Source organism: Sciurus carolinensis, chromosome 13 (genome assembly GCF_902686445.1).
Source record: "Sciurus carolinensis chromosome 13, mSciCar1.2, whole genome shotgun sequence".
Classification (NCBI taxonomy): domain Eukaryota; kingdom Metazoa; phylum Chordata; class Mammalia; order Rodentia; family Sciuridae; genus Sciurus; species Sciurus carolinensis.
In genome coordinates this window covers 67,795,184-67,817,917 of record NC_062225.1, presented here as the reverse complement: position 1 = coordinate 67,817,917, position 22,734 = coordinate 67,795,184, and the positions used below count along the sequence as shown (strand labels likewise).

At 38.6% G+C, this 22,734-nt stretch overlaps 1 protein-coding gene across 5 annotated transcripts in view; it reads left to right on the top strand.

Annotated features, from left to right (window-relative positions):
* The first annotated feature begins 1,617 nt into the window (after positions 1-1,617).
* Positions 1,618-22,734, top strand: part of Rasgrp3 (RAS guanyl releasing protein 3) — a 113,533-nt gene continuing 92,416 nt past the window's right edge. For all 5 annotated transcript variants that reach the window (XM_047523331.1, XM_047523329.1, XM_047523330.1 and 2 more), the window contains exon 1: positions 1,618-1,844. The gene's annotated coding sequence lies outside the window, so the exon portion shown is untranslated. The remainder of the gene's footprint in view (positions 1,845-22,734) is intronic.

The window sequence follows — 22,734 nt, the reverse complement described above, 5'->3', positions numbered from 1 at the left end:
TCGTTTGCTCTTTGGTTTTGTCTCATTTCAGGTAACTCATAATTTTCAAATGTATGTATCTGTGGGAAGCCGTCCTTATTTAGCAGAATCAGACTAGGTTGAGACATGGGACGCAGAGGCCTGGCTTCTAGGAACTGCCGGGAAGCATGTGGTGCTGTGTGGGAGTGGTTCCCTGTCTCCTTCTGGAATATTCCCCCTTAAGAGAATGGTTCCCCTAACTCCACCCTATCCTGTCCATTGCAGAAGAAGCTCCTCCTGGTCCTGGCCCCCTTTACCTGTTTATTATAAATGAAAGAGAGTTGGGCGACTTCTTCTTATAAGAGGCCAGAGCTGGTATGGCCATACCCGTCATGCCCTCTCTCATTTAAAAAGAGTATTGCTCTTGTGTGTTTATTGAATAGATAAGTTTTTTTGGGTAATAGATAGAATACTGCCAACATCATTCTCCAGCAGTTAACCCTTTTCTCATCCAAGCTGGGCGTGGCAGAGAGGACTCCCACACATATCAGTAAAGTTTGCTTTGAATTATCATGACTGCTCATATGTGTGAATACCATCAGATATTCTTTCCACAGCTTTTACCTTAAAATAGCCTATGCATTTTAATAATTAAGAGTACAAAATACATATGTTATAACTAAACTGCCCTCCCAGGTTATACATACATTCCCACTTTGCAGAAACAATCACACTTAAGTATCTTGGTAATGTATATGCATTGAACATTTTGAAAGAAGTTGAGAATTTCCCTGCAAATACTATACTCCAGTTTACTTTCACTTAATCTCATATAAATGCTTTTTTCTCCATATTTCAACAGTTATCAGAAAGCTTTCAACTTTTTACCTATCAATCCGATATGAGAAAATCAATTTCTAACTTTTATTTTAGTTTGTGCTGTCTATAATTATGAGACTTTAACAACTTTGAGTAGTAAGACTATGTACAAGGTATTAACAGTGCAGATAAATGGATGACTAATTTAAAAACTTTGTGCTTATAGTTTTTTTTTTAAAAGTATTTGCTCTTCTTATTCTCCTGATATTCAGATGTTAGTTGCCTTTTCTTGAAACTTGCTTGAAAATGTGCTTCACTTCTTTTTGAATGAAAAGAAATGACTAGAATCTTCCAATTGTTCACCCCCAACTATTTCCCCTGGGAAATTCATTTTCTGTGGCACTCCTATGGGAAATTAAGGGTGCAATGTAGTTTGGTTTGTGATATTTTGTACAGAGAATGATACATCTCCAAACCCAAGCTTTGCCTATTGAAATGACAACTTCTAGTCAAGCAGAGACTATAGAAAATTAAAGAAAAATTCAACCATTTGCACATATCAATGCCGAATTATTCGAGGCCAAATTTTCTGTAGCTTGTTTACTGGTATTCACTTGAAAAGAAACATACACACACACACACCTAAGACTGCTTTTTGAAATCAAATACATTTCCTGCCTTCTTCATTCCTCAGTACTCTTACGACCAGTCTATTTATAGCCCAGGAAAGGAAAAAGCTCCACTGGAGGCAGGAAAACTAAGTTCGGAAAGAATAGGAGGAAGTGTGCCTGCCATTTAGCCAAACAACCTTTAATTCATTGAGCTCAAAGCTCAGCAGCTTCACTGGGGTGGTTAGGCATAAACAGCTTGCTAATTTCCATTTTTTTCCTCTTCGCTTTTGAACTGGATTTGGGCAATGGGGATGGTGAGAACATTTTAGAAAAGAGACTAGGAATCTCTAGGTGTTTGGGCACATTGAAAAGAAACTTGCAAGAAGATGAGACCGAAGGGAAAAGATGATTCGATAGTGGGATGAACTTTAAATGACTGCATGCCTGCAAATTAAGGTGAGTGTCATTTTTAAGTCTGTCAGTTGGTGTGTCTTAATGCAGTTTGAGAATTATATATATTAACCACAGACAGTATTTGTAATTTGAGGGCAAATCCTCATGTAACTTTTCAATGAGCTTTGCTTATCGCGCTGAAGAAATGTAGAAATTAGCCTCAGTTACATCTTCAGTTTCTAACAATAAATGTTTTAGAATAGTTGTTTAAGATACCTTTATTGTCACTATCTTTCTTCAATTTCAATATGTTTGGGGGATTATATAGTATAATTTCACTGATGATCACTTGAAAAAATATTTTCTTGACATTTTTGCTTTTTAAAGTGCTGATCAACAATCCAACTGCCATTCTTTTCCTCAATATTGGTTAAGAATGCATTTAATAAATAGGTTTCTGTGCAAAAACAGAGAAGGATAGAAAAGTTGTTTAATTAAAATTTGAATTTTGTATAAAATTAAGTGAAGGTAAACTTTTTTTTCAAGTACAAAGATTCTTTTCCTGGTCACTCATTTTTAGACAAAAGACAACCTTCCAGAAGCACAAAAACCTAGCACTGAACAGTTTCCAGTCACAGAAACTGTCCACAGTAATTATTGACATTTAAATTACTATTTCAAAACATTCCTTCAGCATATATTTTCTGAGTGCCTTGAAAAATGTCACTGGGTTTGGAAGTGGAAAGGTTGAAAGGAAATGGATTAAATCCAAGAATAGTTGATGCTGCCCACAGAAACTTGGAAAGCTCCTAGGGACATTCCAAATTCTTTTAAGGTTCCTTGCCATCAGAGGATTGTTTAAATGATGCACCGCACTTGCATCCAGTGCCCATGATGTCCCCATTTGTGTGAGTGGCTTGATTAATGTTTTCACAAAACTAATGAAGGAAAAGGGTCCTGTGGCTTATTGGAAGGGAAATGAGCTGCTGTTCTTTATGGCTCCTTCCTGATTGAGACTGGTATGTTTAGAATCTGTGGAAGAAGATAGGAAAGTTGGAAAGCAGAAGCGCTGAGCCAGCCAGAACCAGCCAAGGGGGCCAGGTCTTGGTTCTGGCTCTGGTGGATCTCATTGGCTACTTTCTTTGCTGGGAGAATTTAAGGTTTTTTTTTTTTTTTCTTTTTTTTTCTTTTTCTGATTAGAAATCTGTAATTCATTCCATGGAAACTGTAGGAAGGCACACTATTTTTGAGTCGAAAGAGCATGATTTCTTAGTTGCTCTTATGTTGTAAGAAAATAGGAGAAAGCAAACTTAATCTAAATAAATAGATCTTAAGAAACAAACTCACAACACTAAAAAATATTTTTAGGAAACTAGTGCTTCGAAAGTCACTTCTGAGCCCTTTGTTACTTCTACAGAGTGAAATCAAAGGGAACTTCATTAGCGGCCCCTCCTACCCTGTATTACAATTCCATAAGCAGCGGCACACCACCGCAGTGTATTGACTGCATTGTAGTATAATACAATCTTTACTCTTGATAAACTCTAACATTAAGTTGGAGGAAGGAAATTACATAGGACACAAGACATCCTATATATGGAACCAAATTAATGACATAGATCATGACTACCTACCAGATAACGAAGAGTTGATCCAGGTAGGCTTTGTGGAGGTGTAGGGCTGAGGTGGGCCATGGAGGGCAGGAGATCTGAACTATACAGTCAGAAGTAAGAGCATCTAAGATAGAACTGGAGCTGTGAGCCCAGACAGAGATTGGAATGTACATGGTGCACCCAAGGAATCAGCATGCCAGATGAAATACAGTATGTCTAGTGATATGTGAATTTCAGATAAACAGCAAATACATTTTAGTACAAGTGTGGCCTATTGCTTGGTGGGATAAGGTCTATTGCCTTTGACATACTTGTACAAAAGTATTATTTGTTGTTTATTTGAAATTCACTTTTCACTGGGTGTTTTGCTCCTTTATTTCCTATAAATGACATTCCTATCAGGGAACTGAGTCAACCACCTTGACAAGAACTGAGGAAGATGTACATGGAGCCAGTGAGAAATTTCAGGAGGAGGTTGGGGTCAAACTATGGTGTGATTGTAATGTCACATTAAAGAGTTTAGAATCTAACTTAAAGATGCCATGGAATTACCAAGAGTTTTGAAAAAGGAAATGGCATGATAAGATCTGCCCACTGAGGCAGAACTCATTGGGGTAAGGAGAGCAGGTTAGTGAGGCCCTGTACTGACGAAAATAGAAAGGAAGAAACCAGATGGACACCATTAGGGAACAAATTCACCTGCTTTGAAAGTTAATTGGAAGCTCAGCCTGGCGGCATACTGCCTGTAATCCCAGGTACTCCAGAGGCTGCTGTAGAGATCACAAGTTCAAGTTCAAGGCCAGCCTCAGCAACTTAGCAAGACCCTGTTTCAAAAGAGAGAGAGGGGCAGAGAGGGAGAGAGAGATGGAGATGAGAACTAGTTGTGTATGGCTATAGGAGGAGGGGCATCTGAACAGGACGCCATGTTTTATGGTCCATCCAAAGCAATAGCCAATCAAAGAACCAGTTGCTAGAAGTCAGGGAGTTAGTAAAGGAGATGAGGAATTTGATCACAGACATAGTAAACTTAAGGCAATGAAGGAATAGTCAAGTAGAAATAGTAGACTGATGGCTGGAAATGGGAAATGGCTTAGGAGGGAGGTAAGGAAATAGTAACTGCCAACCTATGTCAAGGTCTTTGTCTTCATTACCTTATTTAATACTCACAGTCACCTATGAGAACACTCACCACAGTTTTATAGGTGAGAACTATGAAGTTCAGGGAGTATAAGTAATTTGTCTATGATTTGGGATTTCATAGCTAGTGAGAGATAACAGAAGATGGAACCTGGATGTATGTGCAGCTGAAAACCATGCATCTGCTAATTCCCATACAAATGTTCAGTATCTTGTTCTGGATTAACTTTCTCCACCAGAAAATTTCCAAGGTTATTGATTGTTCATGCAATAACAATTTTTAACTAGTTCTTGTCTATTATTGATCCTATCTTTGGTAGCTCTCATAAAACTACTTTTTGGTTAAGCTCTCTGAGGAAATAGGAATAGTTTGCACGCCAAGGTTTTATTTCTTTCTTTATTTTTTACCTAGATTCTTTTTCTCTCACTGTCTCGTTATCCATTTTCCCTTGGTTATCTGCTGAAATAAATACTGAAAAAAGATTGTTCATCACCTCTCCCTGTCGGTGGCTGCCCCCTAGTGGCAGCACTAACTAACAATGTTCAGCCCAGGCCAGGGACAACAGGACCAGGCAGGCACTAAAAAACTAGCTCCTTGGGAATCTCTAAATAGAATAAGAGTTCACAGAATTTCAGTGAAATCAGTTGTGGGCTCTCAGATGGTTCGGAGATTACTTCCGCTAGGAGAATCTGGAAAAAGACTTAGTGGAATTGCATATACCTTTGCAGCTGCCTAACCTGAGGGCCTTTTGAATAGGCCAGATTTAGATTTATCTTAAACTTTCTAATTATTTAAAGTATTTCACTTGTTTACCCTTTTACAAAAGACATGGAGGGGGATGTAGCTCAGTGATAGAGCTTTTGATTAGCAGGAGTAAGGCCTTGAGTTCCATCCTTGGCATGGCCAAAACACAAACAGAAAACCTGGTATATGTATTATGCTTGGTTATTAAACTTTTAATGTAAATATGGCACTTACCTACCATGGACAAAGTCCTAGGTTCAGCCTCCAGGACTACACACACAATGAATTCCTGGATATTTTATTCTATATATTGACTTCAGTATTATCTCTCTATATTTTTAAGTAAAAAGTAAAAATTCTATCTTTTAGAAATCTATTCTAAGGAAAGAATCATAGATTCAGAAAAAAAGTGTGCAAAAGAATCTTTATCTATGTGTAATACATTTTGTCAATAACCTGAATATATACAAATTAAGGAATTGTTAAATAATATTCCAATATATGGAATTTTATACAGCTATTAAATTACATTAAGGCATTTAATGGTGCTGGGAAGAGTTCATAGGTAACGTTCAGTGAAAAGGGGAAAACTGCATAGTTATATCCACAGTGTGCTCCCATTTGCTTATGTAAGTTAAGAGCTAAAATTCATTTAACAAAAGGCTAACAATAGCAATTTATGGTTGGTGGGCTCATGGTAACTTTTATTTTCCACTTTGTCTCTAGGATCAATAAATATCTACCACTTTATAATCAGGAACAAAAAGCAGCATGTTTTTAAAAAGTGGAGATTGAAGTCTCTGTTCTGGTTTCTTGCTGTTGTGGCTATAATATGTTTGTGCTAATTCAGTGTCATTCATGGCCTCCTTGTCCAGTAAAGAGCTATATCCTGTTTGTGACAGCATAATTTATTGTCATGGAAAAGATCATGATGCACTGGCCTCATCTGTGACTTCACTGCATTCATTGGCAACAGGAAACAAAGACACACACACTTTTTTTTTTCATAATTGTTTCAGTAATAATTGACAATTGGAGGAAATGAATGGCAGAAAACAATTATGGGCAGTCAAGATGGTCAGCAAATCACACTGGGAAATGCAATGGAGCCAGACTCAGCTTTATTCATGCAATGATTTTGGAACATTACAAAGATATTATTGTTTTGTTCTCAATCTACTCCTGAAATCACTATTGTTTTTACCAGCAGTTACACAATTCTTTGCTGGCAGCAACGACCTCCAATATGTTTTTAATTCAGTAATCCGGTAATCCCACATCAGGGATTTGGTGCTGAATTTTTTATGTCTATTACTATCTAGGGTCAGCGTGAACTCCTCCCTGTGCACATGTCCAGTAAGGAGGTCCAGTAAGGATGTTCAGGGATTTTGCTGTAATTTTCCTGCTTTGGACTAGCCACCCTGTTGCTGGGACCTCAATTCTTAAAAGTTTTATTTTTTATTAAACTTTAAACAATCAAATTCAGGTTTGCATTTCTATGAATTGATCCCTAGTCTTCATTTTAGCAGCAATAAACGGGGGGGAGGGGGGAGCAATAAACATTCTAAACAAATGAATTTTATGATTTGCTGTCTATTTTTCTCATGCTATGAAAGGGGCATAATTAATAACTTCTTAGATGAAAATAAAGAATATGTAATCAAATAGGAAAGAGCTAAGTAAGGTAGATATTAGCCTGTATCCCAATCTTGTGTCCATTTATCTCTGTTGCAGTATCTTTTATCTCTCTTGTGGCTTGTGTTTATAGTTATTATTGGGTACTTATTAAAATTCTGTGGATAGGGGAACCTAACATGCATGACTGTTTTAATTTACTCCAAGTCATATTTGCCTCTGATTGACCTGATTTGGAGTAAAATTCTGACTTCAAATCTCAAAGGCTACTTGCTGGTCATGCTATTTATTGTGGAGACCCTAGACCAGGACTGTCCAATAGAAATATAAAGTGGGTCACAGATGTGAGCCACATGGCTCATTCTACACTGTTTAGTGACCCCGTTTAAAAAAAAAAAAAAAAAAAAAAAACAGGTAAAACGAATTTTTAAAATGTAGTGATAAGTTTGATCCCCAGCACCATGAAAAAAAATGTAGTGATAATATAGTTTACTTAACCAAATATATTCTTAGCATTAGTATTTTAACATGCAATCAGTATAAAAATTATTGAGCTATTTTACATTCCCTTTGGGTACCAGATCTTTGAAATCCCATGATGCTTATTACACATCTCAATTCAGACTAGCCTCATTTCAAGTGCTCAGTGGCCTCAGGTGCCTTGTGGCCACTATACTGGCCACTGGAAATCTAACCAGAAGAGCCAAGGTGCTAGCCACAGTTGTGTGCATACTTATCAGTTGGAATGGTGCTGTGAGGTCCACTATTCAGGAGTCACAGACTTCTCTGTTCTGCTACGTTGAGCTGGCATCTCTTTTAGGTATCAACTAAAACTGAATAGTCGAAAAGGAAGCAAAGAACTGGCAGTTTTTGAAGCTTAGTTTATTAGAACAATCCAATTATTGTGCAGACAACTACTGATTCCACAAGTGAAAATAAGAGCAATAGAGACTTTTTAAAAAATCCTCAAATTTTGAAATCTGAATTACATGTTTGTAAGAGACTTTAGTTTATTATCATATTTCCAAGTACAAATTCACTTATAGGAATAGATTCCATTACATAGCCTAAAACAAACTTCCAGAAAGCATAATAGATGCTATGCTTTTAATACTGCATAAAACTTAGTGCAAAGAAAGCTCTTTAGCAACTGAATCTCTCTCTCTCTCTCTGTCTCTCGGCGTGGCTACTTGCTGATGTCCCTTCTGCATTTTGCATGGTTTTACTTAAAGGGTAGGAAACATGCTTCAATAATCTTGTGTAACTACTGTGCTCTGGGGACTCTCATGCCAGTCAGCTGGGGTGATCAAGAAAGCACTGTGTGCTAAATATGGAGACACAAAAATAGAACTGGTGGAAGTGGATAAAACCAGAAGATGCTCTGGGTTCTTGTGGCTCCGGCCAGTGGCAGGGACCTGGAAATGCAGGCCTCCAAAGTCCTGGCAAGGAGTTGCAGCCAACTGGAACAATGGAGTTTTGGGTTCATTTCTTACTCCATGAGGGTTTGATTATGAAGCTAGATTTAAAGCAGTCAGAAAGGGGCTCAAATCAAAATAAAACATAGACTTTTAAAATATAAATAATGACCATTCACTGCACGATTTACGAATTGGTAATACTCCAAAAACTTGAGAATTTTCTTGGCACTCTGAGTTCACTTTCCATTTTTCCCACAGGAATGAAGTTACAAATAGTGATTGGGTATGTGCACCTAAAATGCCATATGTCTACAATAAAATTATTATAATGTATTTATAATTTATTAAGTTCTTGCTTAATAAGTTATAAATATGAACTAATTATTGAATCATTATAATACATTTAAAATTAAATAGCATGATTAAGGTATTATTTCTATAGTAAACCATACATTAATAATGTTAATAACTATATTAACTAGTATGTTAACAATACATTAACAACACAGAAGAAGAATAAACTGTATATCAACTCACAATCACCTTGAATCAAAAGCAATAAGTGCTATTAGAGAATCTAGGAATTCCCAGGTGCTGTACTATATTGGGAACAAGCATGAGGGATAAATTGCATTTATTTTGTCTGTTCAGAAAGCAAATCCCCTAAAGAAGATTGAGAAATTAGATGGAATGAAGATAGCCTCTTTTTTTAGACTTTTATATCTAATGTTACTTTTACACTTGAGATTTGTTTTTTCTTTAAGGAACTACCTCTAGCATCTCTTAATGTGTAGCCACACTTAGGACCTTTTCAATTTTCAAATAGGGCAATATTTTCCTGAACTAATGCTTAGCTAAGGGGTAAAAGAGAACAAGATGGAATGAAAGACTTGGAATGGTGGTGCATGCTTGTAATCCAAGCAACTTGGGAGGCCGAGACAGGAGGATTGGAAGTTTGAGGCCAGCTTCAACAATTTAAGTAACTTAGCCAAACCCTATCTCAAAAAAATAAGAAGGTTTGGTGATGTGACTCAGTGGTAAAGAACCCCCGGGTTCAATTCCTAGTACTCCACCCACCAAAGATACATATATGGAAAGGTTAGAACTAAATATCTAGGCATATAGGAAAGAGAATTGTGTGAACTTGCTCAGAATCCTGGAGGAGAGGGCAGGGAAGGCTTAGGAACCGAATTTTAAGAAGTGATCCTCTGCAGTCTCTGAGGTGGGGAAAAAAAGGGGAGGAAGGTGTTTACAACCAACCTTTACCTGCGGAATATGCTTCCCAAGTCAGTTTTTAAAATGTCTTAGTGTGTTAGGTTTTCATTGCTGTGACAAAATATCTGAGATAAACAACTTAAAGGAGGAAAGGTTTGTTCTGGCTTATGGTTTCAGAAGTTTCAGTCTATGGTTACCTGGTTCCATTGCTTCTGGTGCTGTGGTGAGGCAGGACATCAAAGCAGGGAGCATGTGGTACAGCAAAATGGCTCATCTCATGGGGCACAGGAGGTGGCGGGGGGATAGGATCCTAAAATTTTCAAGGACATATCACCAGTGACCTACTTCCTCCAAATGAGCCCCACCTCCTAAGTTTCTACCACCTCCCGACAGCATCACCAGCTAGTTTCCAAGACTTCAGAGGGCATTCCAGATATAAACTACAGCAGTGAGTGACCTCAACTGTGGGATCCTGCAGATACTGCCAATGTTTTTCCTAATCACCTGTGAATGAGGAAGAAGTGACCAAGTCACACATTAACTGACCTTCAGTCAAGGTGAAGACATTTGGATCGAATGGTGTCGTTGGCTGGATTCAAAAACAACATGAGAATCCAGGGACCCAGGAGTGAGTTGGATGAAGTATGTAGCCCTGGAAACAGGAGTCTAGGCCAGGGGAAAAATTACACCTTCCTGTAATTCTGCGCTGGACCCAGGCCTGCTTCTTTGGTGTTGGGAGACCCACTGGCAAAGAGAGAGAGGCGCAGCCCATGGTGGAGTGTGTGCGTCTGTATTTTACGTCTGCAGTCATCCACGTCCCTCCTGAGCAGTTAACTTGTTCTTCTTCAGTATTTTCTCTCTCAATATCTTGGACTTTTATTTAGGACATTTCCTTTAAAATATCCACATTTCTTCTTGGCCATGAAAATTTCCACCCAACCTGCTGCCCCCTCCGCTAACCGCATGGGGTCAGAGAATCCACAGCTGGAAGCCTCAGTGTGCACTTGATCACATGCCGTCTAGATTTTCCCTCTTCTCTTTCAGATTTTAAACACAGAAAATCTGATGTCTTTCCTCCACCCCACTGAAACTAGAATGTCAAACACTTTCTAAATGATAAAGTGGACAACTTAGCCTTTACTCCTCTGGATCCCTGAACCGTTTAGGATCCTAAAATTTTCCTCCATTGAATTCTGAGGCACAGTATTGTCCTTGTGTTCTTTCAGTTTCCACAAGATTTTTTCCCCCTCTGCCCACAGAAGTAACCACTTACCCAGGGTCATTTTTCTCCATTTCTCTCTAAATCCTTTCTTCCTAAGAGAACTTTTTCTTGGTGTCCATGTGTAACCAACCCTGAACTGGTGACCTACCTCTGAGAGAACTGTGGTCTCTGCAGCATGTCCCTCCATCCTCTCTAACCTCCTATGTCCAAGACTGGAATCCTGCCCACTTCCGGTACCTGCCCTGCCCAGTTGTTTCCTGGGATGGAGACATGACCCATGCAGTTGGAGCGGTCTCTCTTCCTCGGCGTCCTTCACCTCCCACTAACCTGGTGGATCATTCTTCCTGTGAAGTGTGCCTCACGTCCACTCTGACTTTCCCAACATGGCTGCTTCCCTTCTGGTTCCCGCTTCCCTTGTTCATGGACATCCTCAGCTGCTTTCCTTCCCTCGGGAGACTCTCCTTTCCACACACTCCACTTTCTGCACCCCTGAGAGAACAGTCTGACTGAGAAGAGCTACAGACTCTCTGGAGTCTTCGCTAAGTTGCAAGGAACAGAAATGTCTTCAATGTGGCTGGACTTGTTATAAGAAAAGGTTTTCCTCACGGGAGTGCGAGACCCGAGGTGGAGACAAGGCAAGGCCAGAAACCAGCAGCTGAGGGGCCCGAGGCTGTGCCTGCTGGAACCTGGTGATCGCTCCCTCCACCCCCCAGAAGCCTCTGCTCTCTCTTCCAGCTTTCCTTTACCTTGTCAGGACACCTGCCCAAGAAGTAGGAGGATGCCTATCAGCTTCCAGTATAAGTGTCTCTCACAGAAGTGGATAAAGCTCTTGATCCCAATTTCAAACTCCCTTGAAAAAAAATCTCATTATCCAAAAGGCCTAACCTTGCCTCAGGCGTCAGTTCCTTGTCCAGTCGTTTGGCCCTTTGCGGGTAGACTAACTATACTAACCCTAAGGATGGGGCAGATTTTAGCAAGGTGAGGGTTGAGTTGGAAACTTGAAAGCTATTATGCTTGGAACTTAGGTGTAATAGAGCTCCTACTCTCTCCCTCCCCCTCTCTCCAGTTGTTTTAGTTAGTATTTTCACTGCTGTAACCAGAAAACCCAACAAGAACAATTTTAGAGGAGAAAAAGCTCATTTTGGCTTACAGTTTCAGGAATTTCATGACAGAGGAAAACTGCTCAGGATGTGGCACAAGGAAGCAGAGAGACAACTCTCTTCACCAGGGACAGAGTATAAACCAAAGGCCTGTCCCCAGTGAGCCACTTCCTCCAGCCACACCCCACCTGCCTACGGTGACCTCCAAGTTCATCCCAATCAGGGGATTAACACACTGATCAGGTCAAGACCCTCAAAACCCAATCACTTCACCTCTAAGTTTTCTTGCATTGTCTCACACATGAGATTTTGGGGGACACCTCGTATCTAAAGCACAACACTAGTCCTAGCCAACACGTCTCCGAACTTCCCCTGAACATGTCTTATAACTTCCCTCTGTGGATTCCCTATGCTGTCCCTGTGCTGATCTGGCCAGGGAGGGGTTTGCTGCTTCTCCTCCTCCATCCCAACCCCAATCCAACTGAGTCTTCCAGACTGAGCTCATATTAGTCTTCTATGACGAAGCCATCAGGCTTGGATGAGATTACACTCTTCACCAGTGCCATCGCATTTACGCATTAGAATACTATGTAAATACTGCCTAATGTGTTTAATCATGCTTGGGGATGCTTATTTAACTTGTTCCACTATTATTTCCCTTCATAGTTTTCTGGACATTTTTCCTCTCCTTAATGTAATTAAAATTCCTTAAAGTATAAGCCATATTTTGAGCTTTAAAAAAAATCTTCATACTTATACCAATGTTCATAGTAGCATTATCCACAATAGTCAAAAGGCAGAAACAACCAAGTGTCCATCCATAGATGATTGGATGAACAAAATGTGGCATATCCATACAATAGAATATTTTTCAGCCATGAAAAGAAATGATGTTCTGATATATGCTACAACATGGATATAACTTGAAAATATCCTGAGATAAATTCAGATATAAAAGAACAAATATTATATGATTCCACTTATGTAACCTATCTACACACGAAGTAGATTAGAGATAACTGTGGGCTGGGGAAGGGGATAAAGAAGGCTATTCCTCAATGATTATACAGTTTATCTTTGGGGTGATGAAAGAATTTTGCAAACAGCAGTGATGATTGTACAACATTGTGAATGTAATTATTCCACTGAATTGTAACCTTAAAATGATTAAAGTAGCAAATTTCATGTTACATGTATTTTGCCACAATTTTTTAAAAAAAACTATGCAGCATACCAAAAAACAAGAACTGTTTGATGAATTATGCCTCAGTAAGCTATTTTTTTAAAAAATCCCTCTGGAACCAGATATAGCTTTATGTATAAATGCTTAAGTAATATTTATTGAATCGTTTTTTCATTAGGACACAAATTTGTAGGTAGTAGAGATCAAATACATTTTCAGGTTATATACACTAGATAAAAAACATTTGCTGTCTATCTGGGGTTTAGGTGAGTATTCAGACTGAAGCTGAGGGCTGTCCAGGTGTGATTAGAAAACCTAAACCATTTTAATCTCTTTTGTCTCTGCTGGAGTACCTGACATAAGGTATTACACAGAGCCACTTCCAAATCCTATGTTAGTGGATGAATGAATACAAGGCAGACAAGGTATGCAGGACATCCACTCAGACATAGGCATAGATATTTGTGCCCAGATAACTCTTTATCATTGGTTTTGTTCTTTAGGACGGAAACATTATTTTTTTTCAAATATCTGCCTCTAAGGCATAGCGTGCATTATGTTATATAGGTATGATGGAATTTTGTGCAGCCAGCTAGGAAAAAAAAATCATGTTTGGGGAAGATGACTTGATGACAGTGGGAGAATTAAGAATATGTGGTGGCATCGCAAATGTATACAACATATGATAAATACGAAGGGCAGGCTAAAAATCTGTGGGCCCCTTACATGTTTTAGAAAAGACAGAAAAGGTATTTCATTAGTTACCTATTTCTGTGTCTCAATGAATCATCCCCAAACGAACTGGCTTTAAAAACAGTAGCCATTTATTACCTCTTGTGCTTTCTGGGGGTCAGAAATTCAGAAGTTCAGACTCCAGAGCATTTTATGGGAGGCTGCAGTCAGATGTCACTGGGACCTGTCATCTGAAGACTGGAAACTCTGTTTTAATCCCCCTCCCCTGACAAGTTAAGATACAACTGTCAAACAAAAACTGCACTTATTTACAGCATAAAGCCAGATGTTGTACTGTACAGTTACAGTATGGAATGACTAAATCAGGCTCTTTAACATATTCGTTGCAAACTTATTTTTTTTAAATAATGAAGTCATTTAAGATCTGCTGTCTTAGCCACGGTTGACTATACTGTACATTTTCGTTAACTGCAGTCATTGTGCTGTACAGTAGCTCTCAGAAGTCACGCATCCTATATAACCGAAACTTTGTACCCCTTGGCCAAGAGTACCCTGCACCCCCACCTGCCCCCAGCCTCTGACGACCACAGTTCTACCAATTCTGAGAGAGCTAACATGAGACTTTCTTTGGTGCGCTATAGTTGGATCTTTATTTTTATTCATTTAGCCACTCTGTGTGTTTTGACAGGAAAATTCAATTCACTTGCATTTTAAGTAATTGTTGGTAGGTTTAATGACCTACTATTGCTATTTTGTTAATTGTTTTCTACCGTTTTATAGTTCTTTTGTTCCATCCTTCCTCTCTTGGTGACTTTCTTTGTGATTTGATTTTTTTTTTTGTAATATTATGCTTTGATTTTTTACTTTTTAGCTTTTCAGGATGTATAATAGTTTTTGCTTTATAGTTACCATGAGACTTATATAATACAGTGGTGATGATATAAAATACAACAGTCTATTTAAAGCTCAAATCAACTTAACTTTGCATATAAAACTGTACTTTAACATCTCCCTCAGTATCTTCTTACTGATGTCACAATTTACACTTTTATATTGTGTATCCATTAACAAATTCATGCAGCTATAGTTATCTTTAATTTTTTGAAATTTAATTTTATACTAGAGCCAACAATTAGGCACCACCAATACAGTATCAGAATGCAAATGGCCCTGAACTTACTATGGTTTGACTTATGACTTCTTTATTTTATGATGTTGCCAAAGTGATACCATTCAGTTTAAATCATACTTTTTTGAATTAAATTTTTCCTAGGTGAGTTATATGTAATATATTATGGTGATGCTGGGCAGAGGCAGTGAGCAGCTCCCAGCCGGTCACATGATCACAACTGATACTCTACAGTGCACTGTGTGACTGAGCTGTGACAATCAGTAGGTGAGGTGAATAAGTGCATTTTTGACTTATGGTATTATTTTCAGTTTATGGTCAGTTTATTGGGCCATAACTCCACTAGGTTGAAGGGCATCTGTATTCTTAATTTGACTACATATTTATCTTTACCCCTGGGTTTTATACTTTGATATGTTTTCATGTTGCTAGTTAGCATCCTTTCATTTCAACTTAAGGAACTCCCTTTAACATGTAAGGTGAGTCTATTGGTGATAAACTCCCTCAGTTTTTTTGGGGGGAAATCCTTACATCTCCTTCATTTCTAAAAGAGAGCCTTGCTAAGTTTAATATTCTTGACTGGCTGATTTTTTTCTTTCAAAACTTTGTAGCTACCATTCTGCTCTCTCCTGGCTTACAAGGCTTCTGATGAGAAATATTCTGATGAAAATTTCAAATATTCTTTTGAAAGTTTTCTTATATACTTTCTTGTTGCTTTCAAAATTCTCTTTGTTGAAAATTTAATTTTAATGTGACTATGTGAAGATGCCTTTACATATAATCTAATTGGAATTCTTTGGGCTTCATGGATCTGAATGTTCATTTTCCTCTCCAGATTTCAGAAGTTTTGTGTCATCCTTTTTAAAATAAGTTTTCTGCCCTGTTTTCTTTCTCATTGACTTCTATAAATCCCATAATATGTCTTTGGATTACTTACTGCTACCACATAAGTTTTATAAACTTTATTCACTTTTTAATTTTTGTTCCCCTGACACAGTATTTCAAATAACCCATCTTTTGTTGTTGTTGTTGTTTTCAATTTTTCTTTTCTCTTTTTAAAAATTTATTTATTTTGATTCATTGTACAATGAATCAAATGGGATACAAATGGGGTACAACTGTTGTTTCTCTGATTGTACACAAAGTAGAGTCATACCATTTGTATAATCATACATGTACACAGGGTAATGATGTTTGTCTCATTCTGTTATTTTTCCTTCCCCCCACCTCTCCCACCCCTCTTTTCCCTCTGTACAATTCATCCTTCCTCCATTCTTGCCTCCCTCCCACCTCCTGTTATATATCATCATTCGCTTATCAGAGAGATCATTTGGCCTTTGGTTTTTGGGGACTGGCTTATCTTACTTAGCATGATATTCTCCAACTGCATCCATTTACCTGCAAATGCCATAATTTTATTCTTCTTTATGGCTGAGTAATATTCCATTGTGTTTATATACCACAGTTTCTTTATCCATTCATCAATTGAAGGGCATCTAGGTTGGTTCCACAATCTAGCTATTGTGAATTGAGCAGCTATGAACATTGATGTGGCTACATCACTGTAGTATGCTGATTTTAAGTCCTTTGGGTATAGGCCGAGGAGTGGGATAGCTGGGTCAAATGGTGGTTCCATTCCAAGTTTTCTAAGGAATCTCCACACCGCTTTTTAGATTGCTGCTCTAATTTGCAACCCCACCAGCAATGTACGAGTGTACCTTTTTCCTCACATCCTCGCCAACACCTATTGTTGCTTGAGTTCTTGATAATCGCCATTCTATTTGAGGTGAGATGGAATCTTAGGGTGGTTTTGATTTGCATTTCTCTTATTACTAGAGATGCTGAACTTCAAATAACCCATTTTTGAACTTGCTAATTCTCCAGTTTGATCAAAGTCTCCCAATGAGACTTTCTATGACATTTTTCAGTTCAGTCATTGTGTACTTTACCTGGAAGATTTCTGGATTTTAAAAATGGTTTCTATATCTTTTTGAACCTCTCATTTTATTTGTGTATTATCCTCCTGATTTCATTCAGTTATTTATCTGTTCTCTTGTAGCTCACTGAGCGTCTTTAAGATGACCATTATGAATTCTTTGTCAGGCATTCCATACATCTCCATTTCTTTAGGGTCAGTTACTGGCCTTTGTTTTGTCATTTGGTGTATGGTGTTTCCCTGATCCTGTGGCCATATGTTGGTGTGTGCACATTCAAAGAAGTACGTAAACCCTCTTCCACTTTTTACATACTGTCTTTGGTTGGTGTTTTGTCAGCTTTTTCATCACTATGACTGAAAGACCTCAGAAGAACAATTAGAGGAGATGAAGTTTATTTGGTGGAGGGGGTCAGAGTTTCAGAGATCTCAGTTCATGGTTGACTGACTCCATAGCTTTGGGCCCAAGGTGAAACAACATCATGGCAGCAGGCCATGGAGGAGGATAGCAGCTCATGACATGGTAATTTGGAGCAGGCAGGGTGAGGGTACTATCACCAAAGACAAAATATAAACCCCTAAGGCATGCGCCCCATGACCTATCTCCTCCAGCCACATCCTACCTGCCTACAGTTACCACCCAATTAATCCCTGTTTGGGGACTAATACACTGATTAGGTTAGAGCTCTCATAACCCAATCATTTCACCTCTTTCTTATCTCACACATGAACTTTTGAGTGGCACCTCCAAAAGGGAAATCCTTTCACTAGCCAGCTCAGTCAGTGTCTGGTGGGGCCTGAGGGAAAGTTTGTTGCTGGAATTCTTGGGAAATCTGACCTGAAGTCTGGGTCAGTGGGTGAGCAGGCCCAGAGCTTGTATTTGCTGAGGTGAGCCTGGATCCTGGGTCCATAGCTTCTAGACTAAAATCAGACTGCATAGGGGCTTGCACAGGTAAACTTAAGCCTGAGTCGTTGGTGGCCCACCTGACACTGAGATGGAACTGGCAACTGTGTCTGTAGGGAAAAACCTGAAACCTGAGTCTGCAAGGGCTAGCGAGGTTAAGAATCTTATGAAGATTGATGAGTCCTTTGCAACAATTAAAGACAGATTAACACATGCATATTTACCTATTTTGCATTTCCAGCTAAAGAAAGGTTTAACACCCACATTTACTTACTTTTGCTTCCTTCTAAAATCCCATTAAAATTAGATAAGGGTTTTTGCACACAAAGAAAATTACCCCTCCCCCACTATAGCAGAAGACTAGCAGTTTATTCTTTCAAGAAGGTAAAATATGGGGTATTTAGACTGGAAGGTCCTGATCTCTGAAGGCCAAGGTGAAAGCAGTTGTATTTAATATAGGAAAAGTAAATGCAATTTGAGACCCAGCCCTCTTCTCTTTCTTGGCTTTTAGAATGCTGTAGGCAAGGCAGAAAATGTAACTGCTAATAGGTCCTAGATTTTTTTTTTATCCTCTAACTTGCTCACAGAAGAAAGGATGATCTGGTTCCATGTTTAAAAAACATATGGGGAAAGAACTCATTAGGTTAGGGAATCATCCACGTGAATATGGTGCTTTGGAACACTCAAATGTGGCCAATGCGGGAGAGAGACCCTGATTTGGCTCAGTTTGGGTTACATGCCTATCTCTGGGTCAAGGAAGGAGGGACAGATGGGGCTGTGGTTGAAGGTGATGATAGAAGAGCTTGGGAATGTCAGGCAGATCGTGTCATTTATTTCAACTTTAACTTCTCAGTTTCTTCTGTAGGAGATGGTGTTATGCAAGAAAAGGCACCATGAAGTTATCTTAAAAAAATTCATACACTTCACAATGCAGTTTTTTCAAAGTACTTTTTCTATATTATTTTCTCTCTTCTTGAAAAAAAAAATCTCTGAGACAAAGATTTCCATTCTCATTGATCATTAAGGTGAACTCATACAGGTAATGTAGTAGACACTCACCATGAACCAGGTGGATTAAGGCTGGGATGGGGTGAGAAGTGTCTTTTGGTTCTCAGTCCTGTGCAGTTTTCTATTTTAGCATTGCCATGATCAGGACAGGATCGCAAATTCCTAGATCATTGGGAGGAGCGATGTAGGGCATTTGCAGCGGCATCAATGCTCATAATTTCCTAGTGTCTCGCCCACAGTTCTTTGCACATCAGCCCCAACACATGGAAAACCAATGTAAAAGTGCTGCCAAACCTAGACAGCCCGAGGAGTCACATAGCCTCCTTTTGGAATAAGACTAAAGAATTAACTTCTGGAAAGAATTTTCCATCTGTTTTCCTGATAAGACTGATTAGAATCATCTACCCAGTTTTGCAGATTCTGTGAAAGAACAGATGAACTGCACCATCTAACCTGGTTAAGTTTAGCTCAGATTTCCTCGAGGATTTCTGGCTCTGTCATGCAGGAAAGGACTTCACCTTCAGGTGTCCTAAGGAGAAGAGGAGCTTCGAGGTGCTAGACATTACCCTACCCTGCACCGAGTGCCTCACTTTAAGTATGAAATGCTACATCATTTTCAAAGCACAGCAGGGCATGTGGTAGACGTCTTCACAAGCACTTCATTTACTATTTTGCTGAAATTATACCACAGAAACATTTTTTATTGCCAATTCTCTGTCTCCCTACCACTTCTCCCACCCTCTTCTCTCCCCATCAACTCAGTTTCCTTTGTTGTTTTTGGTACGGGAATTTTCCTTCAATTCATTTCGAGGTCTCAGAAAAGCAGTTAAAAGGACTGAACTGGGGAGGGTCATCCAGCCTTGTTATCTACACATGCAACCCTATAGCTGCAGAGCTAACTGGCTGTGGATTCATCTTTTTATTTGTTTAAAGGTAGTGTTCACATTTCAATGCTGAGTTTAGAGAGTCTATGCTGTGGTTATGGAGGTATTAATGCTATTTTGACTTTTGATTACCAGTCTTTTTCTTCATTTTATCTCCTTTGCTACCTACTTTTAGAACAATTTTTCAAGTTTTCTTTATTTTGGTTTTTCCCCTTTCATGGTTGGAAAGTTATGTAATCTAAATTTCTTTTGTTTTAGTGGTTATACTTAAAATACATATTTGATAAGTCTAATTTTAACTTCTTCAGTCTTCTTCCAAATAAAGGCCTTAAAAACCTTAATTCTGATCTCATTCTCCTACCTTTAATATTACTACTGTTAAACATTTCAGCTCCACTTGTTTAAAAGGCAGTTTATCAAAATTATAATTGACATATAAGTTGTACATAATTAAAGTATACAGTTTGATGTCTTAACATATGTATACATTCTAGTACCACAATAAAAAATTTACAAACATTAATTTTTCTTAAAACATTTATCTAGTTCACTCACAAACATAACTGGTTGCATGTTACAGGGTCTGCTACTTTTCTCCAAATTTGTTTTCCTTAGAGTTCTGTAGCTTCTACACGGAGGTAACTATGATAATCATTATTCATGAAAGTCCACTAGGCATTGTGCTAAATGCTTGTGTTAGCTAGTTTTCTTTACTATGACAAATACCCGAGATAATCAACTTATAAGAGAAAAGGTTTATTTGGACTGGCAGTTTTAGAGAATTTGATCCATGATCATAGGGCCCCATTGCTTTGACACATCATGATGGGAATGCATGGTGCAGGAAAACTGCTTAACTCACCACCAGGAGATAAAACAGAGAGAGGAAGCCAGGTGGTGGTGGTGCATGTTTGTAATCTCAGGGAGCTGAGAGACTGAGGCAGGAGAATTGCAAGTTTGAGGCCAACCTTAGCAACTAAACAACTTAGAACTTGTGTCAAAATAAAAAAAAAAAAAAAAGAAAGAAAGAAAAATAAATAGGGCTGCGGATGTGGCTCAGTGGTAAAGCACCCTGGGTTCAATCCCTGGTACCAAAAAAATAAATAAATACATAAAAGGAAGAGGAAGGGCGGAGATCTTGAGATCTTGCAATCCACTTGAAAGACACACCCCACAAAGACCTAAAGATCTTCTACTAGGCTCCACTTCTTAAAAATTCTATCACCTCCCATTAATGCCACAGGCTGGAGCTGAGCCTTTAACATGTGGACCTTTGGGGGACATTTATAGCAGTCCTTTTTCTTTACTATCCTTAATTTGTAATCATAGAAGCAATACAGGTTTGTTAGAAAAGAACGTATTCAATATAAAATGAATCACATAGAAAAGGAAAGACCTGGAATACTCTTTTGTTTCTTAAAAGTGGATATATGTTTATCACTTGCTGTTTCTTCAAATATTTTCTGTGCATTTGAAAGCATGTGGTATTGTGCTAAAAATGGGACTAAAGCCATGGTGTTTTTTCAGCTCATTTCTTTCACTTCGCACATCAAGACCATCTTCTCGCTTCATCCTTTTTCTGCCTGCGTGGTGTATATAGCACAGAATGCGAGCATCGTGATTGTTTTGGTCACTCTCATCGTTAGCTTGTTTCTTTTCATAGTGTGCCACATATCCTGTTTAACATGTCTTCCATCTATCTTTGTGCATGTACTGAATATTTTTTGGGGAAAAGCCTGAGGTCGAGTGCACTATTTCCCGCAAAAGACCTTTGTAGGAAACCTCTATAGCTGCACTTTGAGTTGGGTATTATCATTTCCTTTTCACAAATGGGGAATTTTATCCTTAAAGGCTTAAGTCACTTATATGACCTGCAAGTCACTGAGTGGGGAATAAGAACCCTGGTTTCCTGTCCCGTGGTCGTTAGCCTTCTCACCACTCACCACACTGCCTCTCCCACTAGTTTAGAGAATGATTAAAAGAGAAAAAGTTTATTTATGGTGGAATTGTAATGAGGATTTCCTGGGAATTTTCAGCTTAGAGTACCCTATGGAATTGGAATTCAGGGGACATATTTCAAGCAATTTATACTTTCACCTGGTCTTTGGGCTAAGAACACTAATGTGAGTACTGAGGGCCTATTTATAGCAGGTTTCTTTTGAGCTCTGGGGATGTTGTGAAATAGCTGTGTATCACAGGCAGCTAGGGATTGCTAGCCCACTTTTGGTTCTGAAGGAAAGGAGACAGACCATCTGGGCCAGTAAGTTGGGTCCAAAATTGGACTTACGTTTATTTTACTTAATAAATGTGCTCTTGAGTAGTATGAGTTGAATTTTGGTTGGTCAAGTGCCACTTTTAATGCGCCAGGGGTGCACACATTTCTTCTAATCCTTTAACAAGTGGCTTTATAAAACAGAGAATGCTTTGGTAATGTGAACAAATTTCCCTTAATTTACATAGAATATAAGGTAGTTTTTCTTAAAGCCGGGAACCCCACACTTGGTTGTCTGTGTCTTAGGGTATGTTGGCTAGTGCAGCTGTATCAGTTAACTGTAATGTGGAATATATTATTAAAAATACAGGCAAATATGTTCCAACGTCTTCCTCCAAACTCCTAAGTCAAACTGTAGGGTGAAACCTTTCAGAAGAGGTGGTTTTAGATAAAATTCTGTGGCTGGAGGAGTAGAACTGGACAGTGGTGTTCCTCATCCCTGTTTATACTGTGGGCCCTGTTCCTGCCTCAGGTGGCGTGCAAGGAGCTGGCTCTTCTGTTATAAGGCTGCAGTTCAACAAATAGGATAGAAACTGGTGAGAGAATCACTGCCTTCTTTCCTCACCAGCACCACTGCCTGCTAGGAAAAGGCAGTAACATGTTTTCAGTCCAATCTTAATATTTTTGTTCTTAGTAGCATATCAGTTCACATTTGCTCATGAAAACACTTTTTTAAACCAATGAGCGATTGATTCTATGACTTGGAATGAAATTTAGAATTCATAGACATTTTGGCGTGCATAGATAATAATGCTAACATTGCAGAGGGTAAATAGACTCCAGCTTTTAACTTTGTCCAATGAGTTTAAGATGCTTCAAAAAAAAAATCATTATTCTTTAAGAAGAATAAGCCAACATCTCC